The sequence below is a fragment of the Lathyrus oleraceus genome, chromosome 3 (assembly GCF_024323335.1).
Source record: "Lathyrus oleraceus cultivar Zhongwan6 chromosome 3, CAAS_Psat_ZW6_1.0, whole genome shotgun sequence".
NCBI classification, from domain to species: Eukaryota; Viridiplantae; Streptophyta; class Magnoliopsida; order Fabales; family Fabaceae; genus Lathyrus; species Lathyrus oleraceus.
The window spans coordinates 480,418,994-480,443,127 of NC_066581.1; the positions used below are offsets into that span (position 1 = coordinate 480,418,994).

The window sequence follows — 24,134 nt, forward strand, 5'->3', positions numbered from 1 at the left end:
AGCAAGCATGACAATCCCCGAACTACGAGGTTTTGATCCTACCTTTGTGATGGTACGTAGGCAATGGGTTCATCCATTCAAACAACAAATTTGTAAATATAATGTATATTCTTTTCTCATCCCCCCAATCTTTTGCACATATTTTCACAAATACCAACCTACAACAAACATTTGCAAAAAGAGGTTCCCTTAGAGTACTAAGGATGTTTTGGGTGCTTAAAACCTTCTCATCTCATAACCAACCCCCTTACCTAGATCTCTGACATTTTTATTAGTTTTTTATTTGATAAAACTTCTTACTTGGCTTTTGTTCGCTTTTTAGCCTTTCCTTTGGACAAATAAAAGTACGGTGGCGACTCGAATTGTATGTTTACTTTTAGTTTAATCAATAAACCATAAGGTAACGAATACCCCGCTACAGAAAAGTGGTGACTCTGGTGGGGATGAAATCATTCCTAGTGGGTTTTGCCTACTTTTTGCTTGTTGTATTGTATGTTTATTTGTGACATATTTTTGCGCAAATTTTGGATGACTGTATTGTTTGTAATGTATGAATTTCTTGATATATCAATTGCTTGTATGCTTAATGGTTTCTTGTGAGATGAGTTCTTTACCCGAACTCGAGTGCACTTATGATAGGAGAATGGCATAGTCTTGTTGACTTGTGTGGAGTTATTACTTAGCAAGTTGACTTGCAAGCCCATTCACTTGGTGGAGGTCTTGTTGGGATCAATAATGTCACACGAGTAGTCGTGGTTAGGAATTACTCTTTCCAATATAAACCTTAGAAGCCAAGGACCTTAGATTACCTAGCCCATCTTGGCCTATTTTAGGACGTAGTACGAAGTTCGTTCAAGTGTAATATTTGATACGATTGTTACGTGATACTACACTCATAAGAGTCTCTCTTGAGAATATTTTTGGAATACGAGTAGTCGTTTTATCCGATAATATCTTAAAGATGAGATGATGAGTATGGGGACCTTTTTAGAACATGATTGTCAGGTTTAACCATAGTACACTCCCATTGGGTGGTTCTTAACTGAGACCCCATGCTCGTGACTTACAATAAACCCTTGATTCGCGGTTGATCCGTTCTCGTATATCTTCAATATCAATGGAACTTGGGTGTTGATAAGGTGTAAACCATGATCCACCAAAATGGATGATTGATATTGAAGATAACTTAGGCCATCCCGTGACCTTTGTTGGCGTGACTTGCTTGATCCTTGAGTGTGATTGTTGCATCCATGCATTCATGCATTCATTTGCATCCATATCATCAACAAGAAAATTTTCAAGGAACTTAAGAGGTCTATTTGCAAATTTTCAGACATGGATAAGCAAAGAAGGAATACGAAGAAGTACAGTTTCAGACAACCCGACTTGAAAGAGTTAAGGAGTTTGACATCTTAAGTATTAGAGCCTTTGGAGTTCAAAGCTCGCCATGGGAAGCTTCTGTCTATTCTTTCTACTCAGGTGGATGAAGGTCTGATGAGTGTGCTAGTGCAGTTCTACGATCCTCTGTATCGGTGCTTCACTTTTCCGGATTTATAGCTTTTGCCTACACTTGAGGAGTATGCCTATCTTGTGGGTATACCTATCTTGGATCAGTTGTCGTTCAGTGGTTTGGAGAGGGTTCCTTCTTCCCAAGAGATTGCTGACTTGCTTCATATAGATATATCTGAGATTGTTGCTCATATGACTACCAAAGGTGGAATTCAAGGTCTCCCATCTGATTTCCTCATTGCCCAAGCTACTTTGTTTGGGAAGGCCATGAGTGAGGACGCCTTTGAAGCCATATTTGTACTTCTCATCTATGGGCTAGTGTTATTCCTCAACATCGACAATTTTGTGGATGTGAACGCTATTAGGATTTTCTCTACTCTTAATCCCGTTCCGACTCTGTTGGGTGACACTTATTTCTCTTTGCATATGAGGAATGCAAAGGGTGGTGGATCTATTGTGTGTTGTTTGCCTCTGTTGTACAAGTGGTTTATTTCTCACTTGCCACAGACGCTCGCCTTCAAGGAGAACAAGGGATGTCTACGGTGGTCTACGAGACTCATGTCTCTCACTAATGATGATATCTTTTGGTATAACCGTGTGTATGATGGTGTCCAGATTATTGACTCTTGTGGTGAATTCTCCAATGTGCCTCTTCTTGGTACGTGTGGTGGAATTAACTACAACCTTGTTTTGGCTCGCCGTCAGCTTGGGTTCCCCTTAAAGGATAAACCTAATAACATTTTGTTAAAGGGTGTGTTCTTTTAAGAGGGTAAAGATCCTCAAAACTTGAAGGAGAGGATGGTCTGTGCCTGGTGCAAAGTTCATAGGAAGGGAAGGAAAGAGCTTGGTCTGAAGAATTGCATTGCTTTGGAACCCTATACCGCTTGGGTGAGGAAGAGAGTTCTCGAGTACCGTATGCCGTATGATTATCCGAGACCTACCCCTATGGTTATGGTTGGGCCTTCAACCCTCCCTAACCAAGGAGTAGAGGAGTTGAGAGATGAAGATCGGTCGCGTGCATGGGTTCGTGAGCGAGAGGAACTACTTCAGCAACTCAGAGATAAGGATGCTGTGATAGAATTTCTGGAGCATCGGGTTATTCATGAGCCTGATGATATGGTTACTTCTCTTCTTCCTCAGTCATCCAGGTTTTGGAAGAGGAAGTATGATCGACTTGCCAAGGAGAAGGCCGACATGGAAGCAGCTTATGAGAGAGAGGTGAAGAGGCTTCGTGTAGCTTATCTTCCGATCTCGAGAGCTTTGGACGATTGTTTCTAGGGCTCCATGGGATGCTTATTCTCCTTTTCTCTTGTATTGTATTTGGTTACCAAAACTGTACTACTTCTTTGGTGTAAAATTTTATTATTGCTATGAATATTCCATATATGTCTTAAAAGATTAATATTTTCAAATATTTGCAAATAGATCTCTATAAAGTTCCTCAAATAAAAACAAATCATATGCACAAGCATTGCATGCATCATATGCATAAGCAGGTTTTGTTCTGAGCTTCTTGATCAGTGGTCTAACTCTCTGCTCTTCATTTATTTTGAAGACAAGCTGATGCACCGGTATAATACAAGGGCCAATCTTCCAAAGATCATGGAGCATCTAGAGCAAGAGAACCAGGAACTGAAAGATGACATTGCTAGGCTGACTGCCATGATGGAGTCAGTGCTGGCTGCTTAGAGCCAATCGTCGCCAACTCCTGCAACTCCTCCCGCGAGGACTGTTATATCAGAGGTAGCCTCTTCGACTGTGCCTGCTGCAACAGCCCATTTTGCTCCAACTATGCCAGCCGGGTTCCCTTGGGGAATGCCCGCCAACTTTGTACCTGAGGGTTTTGCTCCTACTCTCGCTTCTCTACCGGCATCTAGCCCGGTCCTTTCTGTGCCACCTCCCGTCGTGCACACCTTACCCAGAGTTGAAGACACCATCTATCATTCTGAGCCATCTGAGGGCCCAAACGTTTATGAAAAGATGGACGAGATGAAAGACCAATTCCTTGAGCTGCGCAAGGAACTGAAGACTCTGAGGGATAAGGACCTTTTCGGTAAAAATGCTGCTGAGTTGTGCCTTGTGCCCAATGTTAAGATCCCTATTAAGTTCAAAGTGCCTGACTTTGAGAAATATAAGGGAAACACATGCCCACTCAGCCATCTTGTGATGTATGCTCGCAAGATGTCAACGCAAACAGATAATGATCAACTTCTTATCCACTACTTCCAGGACAGTCTCTATGGTGCTGCGCTTTGGTGGTACATGGGTTTGGAGAGTTCGAACATCCACTCCTTCAACGATCTTGGCGAGGCCTTCGTCAAGCAATATAAATACAATATGGATATGGCTCCTGATAGGGACCAGTTGAGGGCGATGTCCCAGAAAGAGAAAGAGACTTTCAAAGAGTACGCCCAGAGATGGCGCGAATTGGCAGCTCAGATAGTGCCACCCCTTGAAGAGAAAGAAATGACAAAGATATTTTTGAAGACTTTGAGTTCTTTCTACTATGAGAGGATGATCGCCAGTGCTCCCTCAGACTTCACCGAAATGGTGAATATGGGAATGAGACTGGAAGAGGGAGTCCGAGAAGGACGTCTATCCAGAGAAGACAGCTCTTCGGCAAAGAGATATGGGAGCTTTACGAAGAAGAAGGAGGGAGAGGCACACGCCGTGTCCTCCCATATCAAGAGAAGACCCTTTATGAAGAGGAAGAACGTGCGCCTGCCGTTAACCAATACTAGGTGGCTCATATAGCACCTGCCTTTAGATAAGTTCAACATCAACAACAACAACAACAATATCAACAACAACATCGTCCACAACAGGCCTACCAGCCTCGAAACAACAATAACACCAGCACCAACTACGATAGGAAGAGGGTCACTTTTGATCCAATTCCAATGACATATGTTGAACTCTATCCTTCTCTGATCGATAGAAAACTGATTACTCCACGAGACCCTCCCGTTGTACCGACCAACCCTCAGTGGTGGTATAAGCCTGAACTTCACTGTGTATATCACTTCGGTGCTCCCGGACATGATGTGGAAAATTGTTATCCTTTGAAGACCAAGGTGCAAGACCTTGTTAGAAACGGTATTTTGTTTTTCGAGGACGTAGGTCCTAATGTGAAGAAGAACCCATTGCCCGGGCATGGGAAAGCTGCTGTGAATATGGTCCAGGGTTGCCCTGGTAAATATAAAGTCTTGTATGTCAATGATATCAGGAAATCTTTGGTCGAGATGCATAAACTGTTGTATGGATACAATCACTATGAGCATGACCATGATAGGTGCCAGGTGTACACTATCAACGAGAGAGGATGCCGACAAGTTAGAAAGGACATCCAAGAGATGCTGGACTAGGGTATGATTGAAATACTTCAGAATCGTGATGAGGATGAAGTCGACGTTGTAGCGGGGTATTCGTTACCTTTAGATTTATTGACTAAATCAAAAGTAAGCATACAATTCGAGTCGCCACCGCACTTCTATTTATCCAAAGGAAAGGTTAGAAAGCGAACAAAAACCGAGAAGTTTTATCAAATCAAAAACTAATAAAAATGTCAGAGATCTGGGTAAGGGGGTTGGTTATGAAATGGGAAGGTTTTAAGCACCCAAAACATCCTTAGTACTCTAAGGGAGACCTTTTTGCAAATGTTGTATGGTAGGTTGGCATTTGTGAAAATATTTGTGCAAACATGATTGGGGAGATGAGAAAAGAATATATAGATTATTTACAATTTTATTGTTTGAATGGATGAACCCATTGCCTACGTACCATCACAAAGGTAGGATCAAAACCTCGTAGTTCAGGGTAAAAATCTCAAAATAAGTTGGTGAATTGATTTGAACAAAAGCCTTAAGGTCTTTTGTTATCAAAGGGAGAAAAATCAACCTAAACCAACAATCCACCATGTGAGGAGAGCTTCAACATACTAGTAAGGGATCCACCCTATAATAAGTATGGAAGACTTATAGTCCAATCACTAAGGATGAGGTGAGGTTTACATCAACCACTATGATAACTCAAACTAATGACTCATGTTTATATAAAAAAAGGTTTTAACAAAATGAAGTGAGTTGTATTTACAAGTTAGAGGTATTCACAAAATGAAGTCAAAGTTGACTTAAGATTCAATTCAAAATAAGTATTAATGAAAAGAGTTTGAAAAATCAAAGGCATATGACCTATGTTTCTAGTTTTGAAAACAATGTCAATGTTTGCACAAAATGAGTTTGGCTTGGGTTATAGTGGAGAGAAGAAGAGAAGGGCTAGTCCTAAACATGTAAAGATGAGAGAAGAGAATAAAACCCTTGGAGTTCCTTTCTTGAGATCATAAAGATGATTCAAGTTGCTCCTTTCCTTTGGACTTAGCAATTAACTCAAGCAATCAAGCAAATATTCAATCAAGCTCCTAGGATCTCCCAATTGGCTTGTCTCTCTTAACTTGGATGTTCATGACAATGGTCCTTCTAATTAGCTCAAGTTTGGAATCCCTATCACACAAGAGCAAACAATCAAAAAGTTCACAATGCAATAAGAGGAATGGACAAAGAGAGTTTAGATTAGGGGTCCTTTCAAGTGATAACACGAAATTATATCGCTTTTTAAGACTTAATTCAATTAAATTATTTTATCATTTACGCTAATTTATCCCATTTCATCAGATATTATGCAGTATTTCTTTTCTATTTACATCAGGTACCCATTTTGAAGCAAAAGTGAAAAAGGGAAGAAAAGGAGGTGTAAAAAGCAACAAAAAGGAGAGAAAAGGAACCAAAGGCCAAAGCCCAGCCCAAAGCGCACAAGTCACCAATGCTGTGCCTGTGACGGACGTCACAGGACGCGTGACGAGCGTCACGCGAAGTAGCTTTGTGACGGACGTCACACATGGTGTGACGAACGTCACACAACCCCACTACCTTTGTGGCGCAAGTATCGCCCTCAAAAGGACTTGAAGAATAACGTTAAGGAGTTGGTCTCCTATATGCACGCCGTGGATATAGCCACGCTGAAGAATGGGAGAAACGGAATGCTGCTACCAAGGCTATTATAAATAGCCATCTCACAAACCAAAAGAACACACAGTTTTTGCACGCTCAGTTTTGCGGAAGCTCTGCCAAATTTATTTTTCACGCCTTTGCCTATTTTTCTTCCTTTCCAGCATCGTCCACTTTATTTATTTTATTTTGCAAGCTTTGTTTTCTTTTTCCCTTGCAATTTATTTTCCCCGTTCTTAGCTTTTAGATATTTTTCGCGTAGTAGTTTCTACACCGGAAACTACTGGGCAACTTTATACCGGATTTAACCTTACGTTATATTCGAGTTTTTTATTTCCTTGATTTAATTTACTGTGTAATTGAAGAATCGAAGAACAAATCCTACCGGCTTGTGGAGGAGTGTTCAAAGACCATTGTATTACGCATTCAGGTTCTTTAATAGTTATTTAATTTTTAATGTTTTATTCTACTGTTTATTTACATTGCATGCCTGGAATGAGTCTGTTTATGCATGATATAGATTCTTATTTATTTAGCATGTCTGGCTAATTTGCCTAGGTATCGGTATGTAAAGTAAGCAGAAAGAGGGATCAAAACTAAGTCGGTCTATTCAAACTTAAAATTAGAATCAATCTTTTTATGGTCTTAACTTACAGGTTTAATAACAAGATTTTTTACAAAAGTAAAAGACATAAAGAAGTTGAAACCAACAGAGCGAGAGTTTGAGGTTTTAACTGGACAGTGTAAGTTAGTCATTAAATCTATCTCAGGGCGAGAGCAAGTTTTAGAATTAATTAAATTCTGACCTTTTTCAAAAAGTATTTTAAAGATTGAATGTGAGGACGAGAGTTAAGCATTTAGATTTAATTGTATAACCTAAGTCAACAGAGCGAAAGTTTGAGATAAGGGTGTTTAAAACGGTCAGTATTTTCTTAAAAAGAGTTTCTGCAACTTTATTGTTTTCAAAATATGATTTTTGACTTAATTATGAGTGACAGCAACATTAACATAAGATCATGGTTTCTTCAACAGAGCGAGAGTTTGAGATAAAACCTTTAACCAATAAAGTTAGTCGAAACGATTTATTTTAAAACCGAGAGACCGACAAGGAATTGATTCCCTAGTTTTGACGAACTACATACCGATATCCGTTTTATTAATATTTAATCTAGATTTTAGTTTAGCTCTTAGCTCCTTTCCCCAAACAATCAAACATTTTCACCTTAGATTTACGTAGTAACCTTAGATAACGGTACATCGATTCATAAGTCCCTGTGGGATCGATATCTTTTAAAACTACGCGATAGAACTGTGCACTTGCAGTTTGTATCCCATTCTCGACTCACACAGTCGAGCGATCAAGTTTTTGGCGCCGTTGCCGGGGACTTCTATTCAATCGATATCGTAACTCTTCCGTTACGCTGTAGAGACTAAGGTTTCTTTTTCCTTCTATTCTTTCTTTCGTTGATTTGTATGCCACGCACTCGCTCTCAAGGCGAACCGCTCTATCTACGAATCAACGATATCGAACTATATCTCCGAGTCTTACGACGAATTCGGGAATATCGTGCTGAAAACAATCTCCCTCCTATAAACCTTCCTGATATCAAAAACATTTTTCCTTCTTTAACCGAGATGGCAGAACCAGCTCGTGCTCTTAGAGATTACGCCGCTCCATCGCAAGATGAACCGCATTCAAGTATTGCTCCGCCCGCAATCGAAGCAAACAACTTTGAACTTAAACCTTCACTGTTGCAGGCTGTGCAACAGAACCAATTCTCTGGAAATCTTACCGAAGATCCAAACCTTCATTTATCCGTATTTGTTCAATATGCTGACACTGTTAAAGCTAATGGTGTCACTTCAGAGGCAATTCGACTTCGTCTTTTTCCTTTCTCATTAAGAGATAGCGCTAGAAGATGGCTTCAATCTCTCCCTTCCAACTCAGTCACCACATGGAACGAGTTGAAGAAAGTTTTTCTTGCCCGATATTTTCCGCCAAGCAAAACAGCTATGTTAAGAGCCCAGATAAACGGATTTAAACAGAAAGACAACGAGTCTCTTTTCGAAGCATGGGAAAGATACAAAGACATGATGAGACTTTGCCCACACCATGGTTTGGAAGACTGGTTGGTAATTCACACATTTTATAATGGTCTCTTATACAATACAAGGTTAACAATAGACGCCGCTGCAGGTGGTGCACTAATGAACAAACCTTATGCTGATGCTTACCAGCTTATCGAGAGCATGGCCCAAAACCACTATCAGTGGGGAACCGAACGAACAACAGTGGAAAAACCTCAACCGAAAACTGGCATGTACGAGATAAGTAACCTTGATCACGTCAATGCAAAAGTGGATGCTTTGGTCCAGAAGATTGAAAGTTTAAACGTATCACCACCAACCGCCGTGGTTGCTATAACTCAGAATTGCGAGGTCTGTGGAATCCAAGGCCACACTCCTGCGGAATGTCAACTCTTGACTGGAATCCAAACAGAGCAAGTAAACTATGCTCAAGGAAGCCCCTATTCGAATACCTATAACCCAAATTGGAAGAACCATCCAAACTTTTCATATAAGAGTAATAATGCTTTATACGCACCTGGACAGTCTCCGAATCAAACCCCATCTATACCTCCGGGATATCAGAAACCAAATCCTAACAATAATACCCCTAGAAAATCCAACTTGGAAATCATGATGGAAAACTTTATAGCTTCCCAACAACAAACCAATAAAGATTTCTTAAACCAGAACATACACACTGGCGAACAACTTAAACAACTAGCAAGCAAAGTAGATGCCTTGGCTACGCATAACAAAATGTTAGAAACCCAAATATCTCAAGTAGCTCAACAATAAGCACCTACTGCTGCACCAACCGGTACATTCCCTGGACAGCCCCAACCTAATCCGAGAAGCCAAGCTCATGCAATTATATTAAGAAGTGGAACGGAAGTGGAAGGACCGTCTGATCCAAGGATAGAAAACCAAAACCCTAAGAAATCTACTGAGGAAAGTGAACCTAAGGAAAAGGAAGAGAGTAATAAGGATACCCTAGAAAAGAAGGAACCTTATGTACCTCCACCACCTTACAAACCACCTATACCTTACCCTCAAAGGCTTGTTAAAACCAAAGATGTAGGCCAATTTAGAAAATTTGTCGATCTCCTTAAGCAATTAAACGTTACAATTCCATTTACCGAAGCTATTACGCAGATGCCCTCATATGCTAAATTCTTAAAAGAAATTCTTTCTAATAAAAGGAAACTTGAGGATAGCGAAACCGTTACACTCCCTGCCGAATGTAGCGCTATAATCCAAAACATGCCCCCTAAACTCAAGGATCCGGGTAGTTTCTCTATACCCTGTCACATAGGAAAATTTGTCATCGACAAAGCCTTATGCGACTTAGGAGCCGGAATTAGCGTTATGCCTCTATCCATATGTAAGAGACTGGAAATGGGAGAATTAAGACCGACCAAGATGTCTGTACAACTAGCGGATCGTTCCATCAAATATCCTGTAGGAATCCTTGAAAACGTTCCCGTACGCATAGGTCAGTTTTACATTCCCACTGACTTCACAATTATGGACATTAGAGAAGATGATACTACACCTATTATACTAGGAAGACCATTCTTAGCAACTGCCGGTGCAATCATAGACGTAAAACGAGGACGACTCACCTTCGAAGTAGGTGAAGAGAAAATTGAATTCATTCTTTCCAAATTCTTGAAAGCACCTGCAATAGAAGATACATGTTACTTCATGGATATCATCGATGAATGCATAAAAGAAGCAGAGTCAGGAGAAGACAAATCATCAGACCATCTTTTAGAAGACAAATCTAAACAATGCTTAGCAATAACACCAGATCCTACGCAGTGTCTTAACAAACCAACCCCTGATTTGAAAACACTTCCCAAAAATCTGAGATATGAATTCCTAGACTTAGAACTTGAACGACCCGTGATAGTCAATGCAGATCTAGGAAGACTCGAAACAGAAAAACTCCTACATATCTTAAGAAAATATCCAACCGCACTAGGATACCACATAACCGATCTTAAAGGAATAAGCCCTTCTATTTGTATGCATCGCATCATGTTAGAAGAAGACGGTAAAACCTCTAGGGAACACCAGAGAAGACTAAATCCGATCCTAAGTGAGGTAGTAAAGAAAGAAATAACCAAGTTATTAGAAGCAGGTATTATATATCCTATATCTGATAGCAAATGGGTCAGTCCTGTACACGTTGTACCAAAGAAAGGAGGCATAACCGTTATTGAAAACGAAAAAGGAGAAACTATAACTAAACGAATCGAATCGGGATGGAGAATGTGCATTGATTATAGGAAACTAAACAAAGCAACCCGAAAAGATCATTTCCCTTTACCATTCATTGACCAAATGTTAGAACGATTAGCTAAACATTCACATTTCTGTTATTTAGACGGTTATTCAGGCTTCTTTCAAATACCAATTCACCCTGATGACCAAGAAAAGACAACATTCGCATGCCCTTTTGGTACCTTCGCGTATAGACGAATGCCGTTTGGTCTGTGTAATGCCCCTGCAACTTTTCAAAGATGCATGATGGCAATTTTCGCCGACTTTCTCGAAAACATCATGGAAGTATTCATGGATGACTTTTCTGTATACGGACAAAGTTTCGAAGAATGCCTTGAAAACCTGGAAAGAGTTCTTGAACGATGTGTAAAAGTAAACTTAGTACTTAATTGGGAAAAGTGCCACTTTATGGTACAAGAAGGAATTGTTTTAGGACACATCATCTCGAACAGAGGAATTGAAGTAGACAAAGCCAAAATAGAGGTAATCGAAAATCTTCAACCCCCAAGAACCGTGAGAGAAGTACGAAGCTTTTTAGGACACGCCGGTTTCTACCGACGATTCATCAAAGACTTCTCTAAGATAACTAAACCCTTAACCGGACTATTAATGAAAGATGCTGAATTCATATTCGACGATAACTGTTTAAAAGCATTTCAAACTCTTAAACAAGCATTGATCTCCGCACCCATTATGCAGACACCAGACTGGAATGAACCATTCGAAATAATGTGCGATGCCAGTGATTATGCTGTAGGTGCTGTTTTAGGACAAAGAAAGGATAAAAAGCTCCATGTTATATATTACGCTAGCAGAACCCTGGATGAAGCACAGATGAATTATGCCACAACCGAGAAAGAACTCCTAGCAGTAGTATTTGCGCTAGATAAATTTCGTTCTTACTTGGTAGGAGCCAAAATAATAGTTTACACCGACCACGCTGCTATCAGGTACCTTCTAACAAAAAAGGATGCTAAACCTAGACTCCTAAGATGGATCTTGTTACTACAAGAATTCGACTTAGAAATTAAGGACAAGAAAGGAACTGAGAACGTAGTAGCAGACCACCTCTCTAGACTTGAGAACCTTGAACCAGAAAGAACATCCATTAATGATGATTTCTCGTATGACAAACTCATAGCTACTTTGGAAGAGAACAACTCCGACATGCAAGTAGAAACCACCTTAGCTATATCTGTCATACCATGGTACGCTGATCTAGTTAATTATTTAGCTGCCGGAATAGTTCCACCTACTTTATCTTACCAGCAGAAGAAAAGATTCTTCCACGACATAAAACACTATTACTGGGATGATCCCTTACTTTTCAAAAGAGGTCCCGATGGTATTTTCCGTCGATGTGTACCCGAAGAAGAGGTAGAAAATATAATCCAACACTGTCACTCCGCGCCTTATGGTGGACACACAAGTACATCCAAGACCTGCTCTAAAATCCTACAAGCAGGCTTCTATTGGCCAACTATATGGAAGGACGTACATGCGGCTATTAAGGAGTGTGACAGATGTCAACGCACGGGAAACATATCTAGACGTGACGAGATGCCACAAAAAGGTATTTTGGAAGTAGAGATTTTTGACGTGTGGGGAATAGACTTCATGGGACCGTTTCCGTCCTCTTTCGGTAACAAATACATACTCGTGGCGGTTGACTACGTATCAAAGTGGATCGAAGCTATAGCTTCTCCAACTAATGACACCCGAGTAGTAACTAGACTCTTTAAAAATATAATATTTCCGAGATTTGGCATCCCAAGGATAGTAGTCAGTGATGGTGGATCGCACTTTATATCCAAGGTACTCGAAAAACTACTACTTAAATATGGAGTGAGACATAGGATAGCAACACCTTACCACCCTCAAACCAGTGGACAAGTGGAAGTATCTAACAGAGAAATCAAGCAAATACTAGAAAAAACGGTCGCCACTTCAAGGAAAGATTGGTCATTGAAATTACCAGAAGCTTTATGGGCATACCGAACTGCTTATAAAACTCCCATAGGGACGACCCCATTTAAGCTCATTTATGGAAAATCCTGTCACCTCCCAGTAGAATTGGAACATAAAGCCTATTGGGCTATTAGAAATTTAAATTTGAATTATAAAGCCGCCGGTGAAAAGAGAATCCTTGACATAAACGAATTAGAGGAACTCAGAAGAGACGCCTATGAAAATGCCAAAATCTATAAAGAAAGAACAAAACAATGGCATGATAAGCGTATATCAAGGAAAATCTTCAAGCAAGGCGACGCAGTACTCTTATTTAACTCCAGACTAAAATTATTCCCGGGAAAACTACGATCCAGATGGTCAGGACCTTTCCATATCACTAAAATCTTTCCCAGTGGAGCGGTAGAAATTAAAGGACAATCTACAGAACCGTTCACCGTAAACGGGCAACGTCTGAAACATTATCACTATGCGGAAACCAACGAGGATTCGCAAATTCTACACTTAGACGAAACGCCCCCAGGACTCATAGACAATATTTAACAGTTTCTTTGTCGAGCTTGCGACATTTAAACAAAGCGCTTAGTGGGAGACAACCCACAAATTAATCTGTTATTTTATTATTTTATTATTATTATCATTTCTCTATTTCTCTCTTAATTATTCTTTTAATTTCTATTTAGTATTCATTATTGATTTATTCAAAAAGAAAAAAAATATATCTATATATATTAATAATAATTCTATTCTTCTTTCGGCATTTGGCCAAATCCTGACTTAAACTCATGTTTTCTTTTCTCTAGTTAACACTAACCAGATGGGACATTTTGACCGTATGGGTATCAAGTTCAGAGGAATGGCTCAGAAACGAAGGTTTGAAGAACTAGCCACTAGAGAGATGCTACCTAGTTTATATGCTGATGATTGGGCTATGACTGCCCTTGGACTGAGACAGAGTGTCCTGTTTTTGCTGAATCAGATAGGATGGGAGACCTCCCCTATTCTGAGACCTTTCACCACCTACCGGAGGCTCACATTAGAATTCCTTAGTTCATTAATCTATCTACCTAGCCATGGAAAAGGAATTACCAGAGGTTTTATCCAGTTCAGAATGTTCAATATGGAGTACCAATTTAATACTAGAGACTTCACCAACCTTTTGGGTTTTCCTACCTCCTTTGATACATTCACTATAAGCCAGGAAGAACTTCTTGAATATAGAGAGCTTGAACACTTTTGGGGTAAGCTGACTGGAAATGATGAGCCCGAAGAACATGAGTTTCTCTCTGGAAACATACATAACCCGGCTTTTCGCTATTTCCATAAGATCCTGACCCACACTTTATTTGGGAAGAAGCCAAATAGTACTTCAGTTTCACGTGATGAACTCTTCATCATATTTTGTGCTTCCCAGAACCGTCCAGTAAACGGTGCTACTTTTATGTTAGCTAATTTGGACCACCTTATCCAGGATGAGAGAGCACCCATTAGAATAGGCGGCCTGATAACTATGATAGGTAATGCTATTGGACTACGTCAGCCTATGCTTGACCTGAACCCTTTTTGTGGCATTACCACTATGAGTATACCTTTCCTCTTCAACACTATGTTTATAGCAAACATAGGGTCTGATGAGTTTGAGCTTGTTATTGATAACCAGGTTCTCTGCCTATTCACCCTGCCCGATCCTAGGACTAGTGTTCATAACCAAAGGAACTGGCTCTATAACCTGAATGAAACCCCAACTCCTGCTGGATCCACTGAATCCATCCAGGATTATGAGATTTGTGATGACTATGAGCACTATGTTGACCATATCTCTCTTGCTGAATCTGACCCTCAGACTCCATCCGGCTACCATGATATTGATCCTCCTCCTCAGCCCGTCCTGACCGAAGGATCAGCCATGCCTGATCTCCGACATCATATGCCAGGAACAGATATTAAAACTGTCATTGAAGCTTTGATGTCAGAACAAAACGCCCTCAGGGAAGATTTCCACAGCTTGAGACTTGCAGTCCTAGAACACATGAGCAGTACGGCAAGTCAGTTACGTATGTTACGGCATCATGTTAACTCTTTTACTCCTCCGGCCAGAGATCCGAAGATAGATGGAATTTAGTTATTTTTCTTTCTAAGTTATTTAGTTTTAGGCTAGATTTTTTCATTAATGTTATTTGAATTCATGTTTATTTCTATTTCATTTTATTATTTTCCCTTCCTGTAATACATTATGATCCTTTTTATTGAAGCTGTTTAGTTAATCTATTTTGCAATGCCTATTATGCTCTACTGTTATTACTTATTATTATTATACAAAGCAAGTAAGCATGCATACTAAATTAAACTACAGACTAAAACGTTCATAAGCAGAATAAAATATTAAATTACGCTACCAAGTGATTCTGTGAAGCGCTACTAAGCCTTTCCAAAAAGGAAGTGTGACGAGCGTCACACCACCCATGACGGACGGCACACTTAGTACTTGTTACGAGCGTCACAGCTTTGTGACGAGCGTAACGCCTCTCAGATATGTGAACGTTAGGGAGCCGTTGGAGACGAACGTTACACCCCTTACCTTTTTACATTCCCCATTCATTTTTCATTTACCACAATTAATTACTTTTCAACCACTCTTTCTTTTCACCTCCCACATTTTACCTATAAATACCCTCCAAACTTCCTTCTTTCACCACAAACAATTCTCTCATATCAAATATACACTTCTTTTCTTTTCCAAATCACTCATTCAAAAATTCATCACAATGGCGGGAAATCAAAATTTCGGAAATATCATCTTCCGATCCGGAGATGACAACTATCAGCAAGAGCAATTCGAGCGCTTCCAACAGCGAGGCGTCGCTCCCACCAGGTACCCCGATTTAACTTGTTTACAACAATTGGGCTTACTCCAAGGTATCGAGTGGATGCTCCGTAGAGCCGATTTAACCTTCCTTTGCACCCATAACCAACCCACCTATCCTTCCCTAACCTTAGAATTCCTAAGTTCTTACGACTACACCACTCCCGCCGGTGAAGGTGAATTTCTAACCGGTACAGCAACCTTCCGTATGTTTAACACCGAGTACTCTCTAACCCAACGCCAATTGAGTGCCATGCTACAATTTCCCACAGAAGGTCTGCTCCATGCCAGAATTCCCCCAACCTCAAACTGGAACACAGTTCTAGTTTTCGACCTTTTTAAGAAAATTTCCGGTATAAATACCTACAACTGGGAAGAACTCCTTCTCTCCCACATCCATAACCCCACCATCCGCTATTTTCTCCGTATCCTGCAAAACACACTCTTTGGAAGACCAAACAACAGTAAGGTCAACTCAAAAGAACTCTTTTTCCTCCAGTGCGTTTTCGAAACGGATACTACGGTAAACGCCGCCTCTTTTCTCCTTCATCATATCCGCACCTTATATGCTAGAGGCCGGCAACCATTCATAATTGGTGGATTAATAACCTCCATAGCACTTGGCCTGAACCTAGGGGATAAACTCCAAACTTTAGAATCCCTACCACCCCTGTCTATGGATATCAGCTATTGTCGCTCCAGCCGCCTGATTAAAAACAGAGTAGGCGGAGGCTATTATCTGATGGTGAACAACCAAGCAGTCCCAAGTGTTGTGCTACCCAATACCACCCTAACCGATGTCACAAACCCGAACCGCCACCTCTACGATCTTAGCGCTCCTGAAACCACCGAACCTTCACAAACAAACCAGCAAACAAATGAGTTTGAAGAAATGGAACAAGGTGATCATCCGCCAACACAACCGTCAGTCCCGCTCAACCCTTCCAGTAATGCAGCCGGCCCATCCTCCCAACGTCGTCGACGACGAAGGCCTGCGACCAACGATGACATTATGGATGCTATCGATGGAATGCAGGCACAGAATGCAGATATGATGCAGATGATGCGTCAAATGCAACAGCAACAGGATGCTCGGAATGCCATAACCGACCAGCGGTTTACTGAGTTGTTTAGCAGATTCGACAGCTTAGACATACGTCAAAGATCACCAGGACCAAGAACCAGAGGTGGAAGGCAGCCTTAGTTGTATTTTTCTTTTTCCTTTCCATTTTGTATTACTTTCCCTTCAAACATCGAGGACAATGTTTAGTTCAAGTATGGGGGGGAAATTATTCTTTCCATTCTCATCTTTGTTTCAAGTTTGTACTCTCCCTTTTCATTGTTATTTCCTTATAAAAACAAAATATTTTTTAAGTTAAGTCCTTAAGGTGAAAAGTTTCTATTATCTATTTCCCTCAACTTTCTTGAGCCATAACAAAAATTTTAACACACCCAATAAGTATAAAGGTCGCCTACTTTATAAAATTTGAGTGAAATCAAAACAAAATCATTACCATAACAACGCTCTGAGAACCTCAATATGTTAGATCAGGATAAGTACCTATTATACCGAACTCCTTGAACTTTTAGTTCTATGGCAACCCCAAGTAGTTTATACAGAAGTCAGCACCATCTTAATAGCAAACTACGTGGAGAGCCGATGAATATAAGTGAATGATCCCCAAAGTAACCTAAGAAAATTAAACTAGGTGATCCTTACCAGATCATTTAATCTAAAGGTTGCAGATCATGCAAAAGCACAATACGAAAGATCCATTATGAATTGGTTCAGTAGGAATCTGGTACTGAACTTGGTAGGGCGGACTACGGTTCGATCCCCCGCAATTTGCAATGGACTGAATAATGAAGTTATCCGACTTATGTACCAGAACTTCTAGCTAAAAGCGGATCATAGTCACTAACCGGTTACTCCACTATGTGCGCGAAAGGATAAAGGGCTTAATGTGATTTCACTAGAATGAAAACGGGCAAAATAAGACTAAAGGAACCAGGATAGCTATCATAGGGTACTTGAACTGATTGGCATAAGGTAGGGTTATCTAAGTTGTGACGGTAGTTGTTGATGTCAAGATTAAACTCAAGTCCTCCTAAACAAAAATCCATTGGCAACCTAGTACGAATTGATGTGTGCTTTAAAATTTCATCCGGCTAAAACTTTTAATAAGTTCTATACTGAATTTTGCTTGAGGACAAGCAAAGATTTAAGTATGGGGGAGTTTGATAACACGAAATTATATCGCTTTTTAAGACTTAATTCAATTAAATTATTTTATCATTTACGCTAATTTATCCCATTTCATCAGATATTATGCAGTATTTCTTTTCTATTTACATCAGGTACCCATTTTGAAGCAAAAGTGAAAAAGGGAAGAAAAGGAGGTGTAAAAAGCAACAAAAAGGAGAGAAAAGGAACCAAAGGCCAAAGCCCAGCCCAAAGCGCACAAGTCACCAATGCTGTGCCTGTGACGGACGTCACAGGACGCGTGACGAGCGTCACGCGAAGTAGCTTTGTGACGGACGTCACACATGGTGTGACGAACGTCACACAACCCCACTACCTTTGTGGCGCAAGTATCGCCCTCAAAAGGACTTGAAGAATAACGTTAAGGAGTTGGTCTCCTATATGCACGCCGTGGATATAGCCACGCTGAAGAATGGGAGAAACGGAATGCTGCTACCAAGGCTATTATAAATAGCCATCTCACAAACCAAAAGAACACACAGTTTTTGCACGCTCAGTTTTGCGGAAGCTCTGCCAAATTTATTTTTCACGCCTTTGCCTATTTTTCTTCCTTTCCAGCATCGTCCACTTTATTTATTTTATTTTGCAAGCTTTGTTTTCTTTTTCCCTTGCAATTTATTTTCCCCGTTCTTAGCTTTTAGATATTTTTCGCGTAGTAGTTTCTACACCGGAAACTACTGGGCAACTTTATACCGGATTTAACCTTACGTTATATTCGAGTTTTTTATTTCCTTGATTTAATTTACTGTGTAATTGAAGAATCGAAGAACAAATCCTACCGGCTTGTGGAGGAGTGTTCAAAGACCATTGTATTACGCATTCAGGTTCTTTAATAGTTATTTAATTTTTAATGTTTTATTCTACTGTTTATTTACATTGCATGCCTGGAATGAGTCTGTTTATGCATGATATAGATTCTTATTTATTTAGCATGTCTGGCTAATTTGCCTAGGTATCGGTATGTAAAGTAAGCAGAAAGAGGGATCAAAACTAAGTCGGTCTATTCAAACTTAAAATTAGAATCAATCTTTTTATGGTCTTAACTTACAGGTTTAATAACAAGATTTTTTACAAAAGTAAAAGACATAAAGAAGTTGAAACCAACAGAGCGAGAGTTTGAGGTTTTAACTGGACAGTGTAAGTTAGTCATTAAATCTATCTCAGGGCGAGAGCAAGTTTTAGAATTAATTAAATTCTGACCTTTTTCCAAAAAGTATTTTTAAAGATTGAATGTGAGGACGAGAGTTAAGCATTTAGATTTAATTGTATAACCTAAGTCAACAGAGCGAAAGTTTGAGATAAGGGTGTTTAAAACGGTCAGTATTTTCTTAAAAAGAGTTTCTGCAACTTTATTGTTTTCAAAATATGATTTTTGACTTAATTATGAGTGACAGCAACATTAACATAAGATCATGGTTTCTTCAACAGAGCGAGAGTTTGAGATAAACCTTTAACCAATAAAGTTAGTCGAAACGATTTATTTTAAAACCGAGAGACCGACAAGGAATTGATTCCCTAGTTTTGACGAACTACATACCGATATCCGTTTTATTAATATTTAATCTAGATTTTAGTTTAGCTCTTAGCTCCTTTCCCCAAACAATCAAACATTTTCACCTTAGATTTACGTAGTAACCTTAGATAACGGTACATCGATTCATAAGTCCCTGTGGGATCGATATCTTTTAAAACTACGCGATAGAACTGTGCACTTGCAGTTTGTATCCCATTCTCGACTCACACAGTCGAGCGATCATCAAGTCAACTTCAAGATTAAGCATTCTAAAGGCATGAGGCCTAGTTGCTCTTCAACAATTTTTAGCATTCTAAAGGCATGAGGCCTAGTTGCTCTTGAACTCCATTAAGCATAGGTAAGGTCCTAATTCTAAGTCCTTTCTCCTCTTGCATTGGGTTCACACAAACAAAAACAAAACAAGCACAAGGCAATAGTATATTTACACAATAATGTGCTCAAGTGAGCAAAAGTCAAATGGCATAAACATAAACATGAGCTCAAATGAGCAAAGGGAAAAGACAATATGAATAAATGGGCAATAAATTAAATTGCATTAAAGTAAATTGCAAGAATTAAATGCTTGAATTAAAAGTTAGTAATTAGTAGTCAGTGTTAGTGTGTCATAAGGCAATTTAGCGCTATGTTAAGCAATCGTAAGTGGACTAATGTAGTAGTCACACCTATCTGAGGTCGATCAATAAAACTATAGGAAAACAAACACAAGTTAGAGATCATGACTAGTAAGCCAAGCTCCTACAACTTGCCATGCCAAAAGAAAAGAAGAATGACCTTGTATGGATTTCAGGTTCTTTGCTTGACCAAGAAGCAACCTATCTTGGACACAAAGCAATTCACTTGATCTTTGATCAAGTTGAATATGAAAAGAAGGTTAAGCCTCCCATATGTCAAGGCTAACCACAAATCATTAACTTATTGGTCAAAAGAAAAAAAAGATGAAGAAAGGAGATGAAGATAGAATGTACAAAATGAAAATTCAAATGACATAACCAAAACACATTGATAAAACATGAATGGAATCAACATGAATCAATGGTAAACATAAGTGAAATGAAGATTAGAAGTCAAGAAAGGTAAAACATATTTTTGGTATTTTTTGGAATTAAGATAATACATAAAATAAAATGAACAAATAAAGGTCAAACTTCAAATCCAATTCAAATCAACTTGGATAAGTCCAATTGGATCATCATAAGTCTAACATGGTCAAACAAGGTTTGACAAATTTTCTCAACATTTTTTGAAAACAGAAACTAATTATAAACAATTAAAAATGAAGAAAAATAACACAATAGGACTAAAATCTCAAATAAATTTCAAATCAATTAAGAAATTGATGAGAATATTTTTCATAGACTTATCATTATCCAAAGATGTTAAAAAAATATTTTTGGCATTTTTGAATATCAAAGGGTATTTTAAATGAATTAAAAACAATCAGAAATGAAATAATTCACAAAAAATATCAAATGGAATCACAAAAATAATTAAAAATCATTTTATGAAACTAGAATTTAAGAGAAATTTTTTGCAATTGGTCCCATATTTTTGTGATTCCAAATAAAGAAGTTATGAATTTTGGAAAATAAAAGGAATTAAGAAAAATAAAACAGAAATTAATAAAAGAGAAAAAACCAGAGGCGCACGATCCATCTCATTAATTGACATGGACATCATCAACGGATCAGAGGCGCGTGCTTACCATGTACATGACTCAAGCGCGAAGTATCATGAATTAAATGAAGTCAAACATAACAAAGGCAAGGATTAGATCATGGCTAATGGATCCAAGGGCTATGAGGTCAGCCACGTGTGGACGGTGGTGGAAACCACCGTCTTCTCCGGTGAGAAGGTCAAATCCGGCCACCAGTTGCAGGTTTTGCAATCTCAACTAAACCACGCGATCCTTATACCAAATTAAAGCTGGGGTGATGTACATCACCCTTGTAACCTTAGTTTTCACTCAAGATCCTTATGGAAGAAGAAATCTAAGGTTGAAAAACTAGGTGTTCAATCTGAAGTTCAACAATTCACAAAATTAAAGCCACCATTGGCTTGCCTCTCACATGAGGACTTCAGAAAACCAAACCAAGACAAGCAATGCACAATATTCAGTGAGATTTGAAGCAAAACAGTTGAGGTATAAACCTTTGTAGTGCAGCTTTTATGAGCACAATTCAACCAATCCTTTGCTTGCAGCTTGATCTTGATGTATGATATGAGAGCTAGGCTTAGGAATTAGTATTGAAATTCAACTGATGTTGTTGAAAATCAAACTTGAAAATGAAAAGTGAAAACTCAAATTCCTTTGGTGAGAGGTTGGGAAATGAATTCAGCAGAGGTTTAGGCGCCTTCAGGTTGAGATTTGAGTGAGGCAATGCATTCTATTTATAGCCACGGCTGCAAGGAAAGTGTGAGCAAACTCGTGTGCATGAACTTGGGTCCTCCATGCATGGGCCTGTACAGGAGCATGTGAGGCCCAAAACCAATTGCAAATGAGTGATGAATATCAACCAAGTTGAATTGGACGTGCAGATTGCATGATATTGGATTGTGCATGAAGATTTTGCTTGGATTCCATAAATGATCACAAATATTCATCTCTTCGAAAGTCCCATTTGAAAAATTCAAACCACTACGCCAAAAATGACTTTTAACAGCGCATCTTAGACAGCGCTTATAAAAGAAAGCGCTGTATAAGGTTAAAATTAAAATAAAACACGGAAAATGTTCCAAAAAAATAATGAAAGCGCTGTCTAAGGGGGGGTCTTAGACAGCGCTTTCTAAAAGCGCTGTCTAAGACCCCCCCCCCTTAGACAGCGCTTTTAGAAAGCGCTTTTAAATATAGACCTTAGTCAGCGCTTTTGATAAAGCGCTGTCTAAAGTCTTTAAATTAAAAAAAAAATTACAGCTTCCATCTGGATCTTCCTAAGCCCTAATAGAGGGAAAACCCCCAAATAAAACCTAATTTTCCAGATCACATGATAGCGATGGAATTGGAACTCGCAAAGGCATAGTCTATGAATTCTATAGCCTGGAACTACACTACGGTGGCAATCCAAGAACAAAATCAAAGGAGGCGCGGAGGATCACTTACCTACCGGAGTAGCTCCGGCGGCTCTTTAGGAGCGGCGTTCGTTAAGGAAATCCCAAATATCCTTCCTCTTCAGGCGGTGCACTTGTTACTCGCCAATCTTATGCTTACATTTTCGCTCCGGTCACGCGTTGTAATCATGTGCGTGGTGATTGATGGAGGTGAGTGTAGCTTCGTGTTCGTGTTTCTATCGTGGACTTCTTGATTGAATCACGATGATGATGATTGAAGACCGAGACTGAAGCATGAGAGAATGATTTGAGGTGACGACAAAGATGAAGATTGAAAAGCTCTTCTCCTCCCAAAGCTTGCAGGGAAGCGTTCTCTTCTGTTTGCGTGAAAGTGGATCTCCAATACACGCAGGTATTCTTCTCTGATTCGATTCTCCCTCTTCTTCTTCTTCGGTTCTTTGATCTGTTTCTCCTTCTTGTTTTTGAGACTTTTCACTTGAGTTGTTGTTGTGCCTCCTTCGAAGATTCGTGACCGAAGATTCTCTTTCTGATTCGTATGTTGGTTGTAGATTGGTTGCAGGATGAAGATTGATGAATTGGAGAAGTGATTGAAGATTGAAGAATTGGAGAAGTGATTGAAGAGTTAAGAATTGGAGAAGTGATTGAAGAGTTAAGAATTGGAGAAGTGATTGAAGATCCCCCAGAATGAAGATATGGAAAGGTATTTATACAGATTTCCAAGTTTTTTAGAAGTTAAATTAAAAGTTAGTTAGGAGTTTAGATTCTGTTAGGAAGGTTATGAATGAAAAATGAAATTGAAAGGTTAATTCTTCATTATGTTATGCTAATTCGGTTAGATTTAAGTTGGTTGAAGTTTGGAGAGTTTGTTATTTCTGTTAGAAAGTTAGTTAGAGGTTAGTTGGGTTGGAAAGTGACTTTCTGTTACAATGAAATTGTTGTTAGTGACCTGTTATTACCAATCGATGGTGTCATGTTAGCCTATTAATGAGGGAGTTAATCATGTTGCAACTTCTGTTAGATTGATATTTCTCAATTAACTAATTTATGTTAAATGGATTGGAAATCAAGTGATGAAGCTGCTATGTGGATTTGGTGAATGACTTATACATGACAGTCTGAACAGAACCATGAATTGTATGTGGACTTGCTTTGAAATCTTTGTTGTGATTTTTGGTGAGCTTGCTATTGGTTGTGAATTGAGGACTATGGATTCTGTTATATTGTGCAGGTTAAGGTTAAATCAGTTGGAAACTATTGGCGGACTCATAGATTCTGAAAACGGGCTCCTGAGTTTTTTCATTTTGCAGGTTGTATACGTATTTGAATATTGCTATACATTGCCATGTAGATATGGATTCTCTTGTCATTGGATGCTTGGATGTCTGCATTGTGTTTACCGTATGACTCGGTTATCAATGTCAATTGTTAATGATTGGTTTAATGGTGAGTCGAAGTTATCTTGCAGGTTTGAAGTTTATGAATGACCATTGGATTTAAGCGGTGACCTGCTAGTACCGGTAAGTTAATTCAGTCGAATTAGAATTTCATTGGAATTGTTAAAACATGGTTCAG

At 39.2% G+C, this 24,134-nt stretch overlaps 1 pseudogene; it reads right to left on the reverse strand.

The window, feature by feature from the left end:
* Positions 1-8,532: 8,532 nt before the first annotated feature.
* LOC127133868 (uncharacterized) lies at positions 8,533-8,632 on the reverse strand (annotated as a pseudogene).
* Between the last annotated feature and the right edge of the window lie 15,502 nt (positions 8,633-24,134).